Source organism: Neopsephotus bourkii, unplaced genomic scaffold (genome assembly GCF_033783945.1).
Source record: "Neopsephotus bourkii isolate Nb327-2 ecotype Australia unplaced genomic scaffold, CSIRO-AGI_Nbou_v1 NB_1248, whole genome shotgun sequence".
Taxonomy (NCBI): Eukaryota; Metazoa; Chordata; class Aves; order Psittaciformes; family Psittacidae; genus Neopsephotus; species Neopsephotus bourkii.
This window is the reverse complement of record NW_026901733.1, coordinates 3,564,390-3,567,812: the sequence shown is the minus strand read 5'-3', so window position 1 is coordinate 3,567,812 and position 3,423 is coordinate 3,564,390. Positions and strand designations below refer to the sequence as shown.

The 3,423-nt window shown below is 42.8% G+C and overlaps 1 long non-coding RNA gene across 1 annotated transcript; it reads right to left on the bottom strand.

Annotated features, from left to right (window-relative positions):
* Nucleotides 1–1,304: 1,304 nt before the first annotated feature.
* Nucleotides 1,305–3,109, bottom strand: LOC133218379 (uncharacterized). The gene is made up of 2 exons (XR_009727125.1): nucleotides 2,974–3,109; nucleotides 1,305–1,524 (listed from the first exon to the last, which is right to left on the bottom strand). It is a non-coding gene; the product is annotated as an uncharacterized LOC133218379 (long non-coding RNA).
* Nucleotides 3,110–3,423: the final 314 nt, after the last annotated feature.

The following is a 3,423-nucleotide window of genomic DNA, read 5'->3' as shown; positions in this document are numbered from 1 at the left end:
TCTTATCTCAACCCATGGGAGTTACATTCTTTCAATTCTCCTCCCCATCCCTAAGGGAGCTGGGGGTGCAAGGGGGAGTAGGGGGAAGTGAGAGAGCGGCTGCATGGTTCTGAGTTACCGACTGGGCTTAAACCACGACAGTACTGCTTAGAGTTTTTTGCCTTGATTAGTGATTTTTCTATTAAAATTATCAAGATGCTTTCCCAAAGTTAGAGAGTTTCCTGCTCATGCAAAGGCTTCTTACCCTTTTTCTCATGAAAATCTAAGTGTGGTTTGAGTACTTTATACCTCCATACCTGCAAGTGTGCCAAAAGATTTAAAGATTTTCACTGAGCTGGGGTCAAGTGGTAGAAGCTCGTGTTGGTGGCTGGTGGCACAAAGGTGTTGAGCAGTCCCAGTGCAGCTGCAGGGGACCAAAGCTCACTGTCACTAGATGGTGATTTGGTGAGTTCTGTCTCTTCTTCCTGGGGTGTTGACTTTCCTAAAGGCTGTGAAATATATTTTATTTGTGGGTGGATCACTACTAGTTATATTATTAATCAGTCTGCTGGATACAATTAAAGAGCATGGTCTATTAAAACCTCTGTGTAGGTGGATGGTGATCCACCCTAGGGAAAATGCTGCTTTCTTTTAGCAAGAGATTTCCAGCCTCTGATGAACCTCCTCCCGCCTTCTCCCACCCTTCTTGCTCCCCTGCACAGGTGAGAACAGCACTCGGCAGGTCTCAGGAAAGGGCAGATGAAGAAAAACTGTGAAGCAAAATTCCTATGAAGTTGAGAATTTTGGTGGTAAGGACTGGAGCATCCTGATTTGACTTGAGGGAGTTATGAGATGACATCTGCTGAAACTCAGCTACTAGTCAGTGTGGGTGCTCAACATGGTCACCTCTTGTTGAGCTCATCATCTGAGTCATTGCTGGCTTCTCATTTCTAGTCTTTAAATTCAAGCTGAAGACCATGTTTTGTGACTGTTTGGTTTCCTTAAAAGAGAATAAAAGTGATAAAAAACTAAGATTATTAAATCTAGTGTTTACCAGATAAACACAAGTTAAATATGCATAGAATGCATCATCTCTATGTATGCATCATGTTCTACCTTTATGGAACTTGAGTTATTTTTATGATTTTTGCAGGTATATAGGCATAAGCCAGAAAACCATTTTATGTATGAAACCATGCTTACGTGTGTTACTTCAAGAACGTGTCTGCACTAAGTAACTAGCTTGCTTAAAGGTCCAGTTCAAAGACAAAAGATTAATCCACCTATACACCTGTTAATTCAAAATGCAAAAATATATTTATTAGATCCATGGATTTTATTCCGTGTAGTGTCTTCTTGACAGGGCAAAGCTTAATGGTATGCTTGTAGGAAATAAAAAGCCTAAGGGTGATGAGTCTGTTGTTTGACACGTGCAAATTGCAGTTTATGAGTTAAGAGAAACATATCTTCTCCTGTGTGCTAAAGGATCATATGGTGGTTCACAAGGAAATCTCTGATGTTTTTCTTCTGCCTCTTGCATGTGTCCTGTAGGACAAAATCGGTTCATCAGAGCAATGCTGTGGGCTGCATTTCAGCACTCATACTTTTGTGTTAAAACATTGCATCAGTGTATGCTAAGTCCCGTGACAAATTTGTGACTGCTGAATGTCATGGACTAACATATTTTAGTTTGTCGTACTTTTTGGCATCCATTCAAATCTTCTGATACATGAAATGTATGATGACATTTTCAATGTAACTTGAGTTTTACTAGCATAAATTGGGCACAGTTCAACAAATTTAGAAGTAGAAGGTAGTCCTAGCTCTGCAGACCTTATTCTGGTGGTTGTATAATGCCCTCCAAGACGACGCAAATAAGGGAGGTTTCCATACAAGGGGCTTGCAGTTTCTACTGCTCCCAGGAGATGGCATACATCTTTTGGAAAAACCATGTCTGCTCACTTCCTAAAGGAGCAGTGAGGTGTAGGAGGAAATAGTTCAATGCGCCATTCAGTCCTGCGATTTCCACTTGAAAAATTGAAAGTCAGTTGGCAAACCCCTTGGGATTTAGGAGAGATGGAATGGGGATTGCCATCCACAGAGGAGAGTTTGTATGAATAGCTCAGCAGGAGGAGGACGAAGAATCCCCACCCAGCAACCGCATTTTCTTTGTGGCATAATATATGTAAGACTATAATACAATGCCCTCCTACTTTCATCTTTCTATATTGTCACTCATCAGCATTACAAAGAATGTGTAGCTATTAAAAGAACTGCCTCTTGGCACCCAAAAGCCACAGCACTGTATTTTCTACAACAAAAACCTGGAGCCTCTATTATTTGTTTTGCTACATTTGCAGCAGTCTCCCCATTAAGCTTGCTTCTCACAGCTCCCTGATCTCATTCCCTGTTGGATCTAGATCAGACACACAAGAGGTCAGGCTGACTTTCAAACCTTCTTGGGGGCTGGCAGGCATAGAAATGTGTAACAGGAATAAGGATTAAAAAGTTCTCAGATGGGCCTAGCAGTGTGGAAAGCACATCCCTTCCCCAGACTTGCCACCTTCTGAAAAGCTTGGTGCAACGCCGGAGTCAGATTTATCAAGAGAACATCTATTAAGCCCTAGTTATTTGGCCAGCCCTTGCAAGCATGGTGCCCTGTCCTGAATTTCCTACAGGTATGTTCTTAAGGTGAGGTTTTCAGAGGTCCTGCAACTCCTGCTAATGGAGAATAGCCACCTGTTTCTTGTAGCAATCCCAAATCTTGGAGATGTAATCTGAGGTGGTGAAGGGCCATCGGACATAGCACTCAGTACTGGCAGGTAGGTGTTTGTGGTAAATGGGAACTGGAATGTCATGATTTGTGACACACTGCCTGCATGTTCAAAGTTACATTTAAAAAAGTGAAAAAACCCTAGCTGAGAGGACATCAATATGACCAGCAGCAGTGTCTACAGGAACCCAAATTCAGTCCATCAGCAGTCACCTCCCTACCTGCTGACAGCCAAGACTAACGTAGCTACATTGGAGAAAGCAGTGCATTGTATTAGTCACTGAAGGAAGCTGCAGCTTCCAGAAGGAAATACAGAAATATTTAATTGGTTGCCCAGCTACTGCAGCAGCCAGCATCTGCACTACACATCACAGCTGAGGGATTAGTATGACTGCAAGCATGGTCAGGTCTAAATTTCATCACAGGGGATGTGTGAGGTCCCACACCTGTGTGTTTCAGAGCAACAAGCTGGTCACAGAACTCCTGATTCATCAGGTCCAAACCATTACACTGCAGGCAACGTAGGCACCGATTTGTATGATATAGGGACAGGACTGCAAGTCAGAGAGGGTTGTAACCCTCAATAGTCATTGTCAGGGTTTGCATGTGCTCTTCATTATGTGATAGATTACATGGTTGCAGCTCCCCATTCCTCCCATGAGCATGAGAGC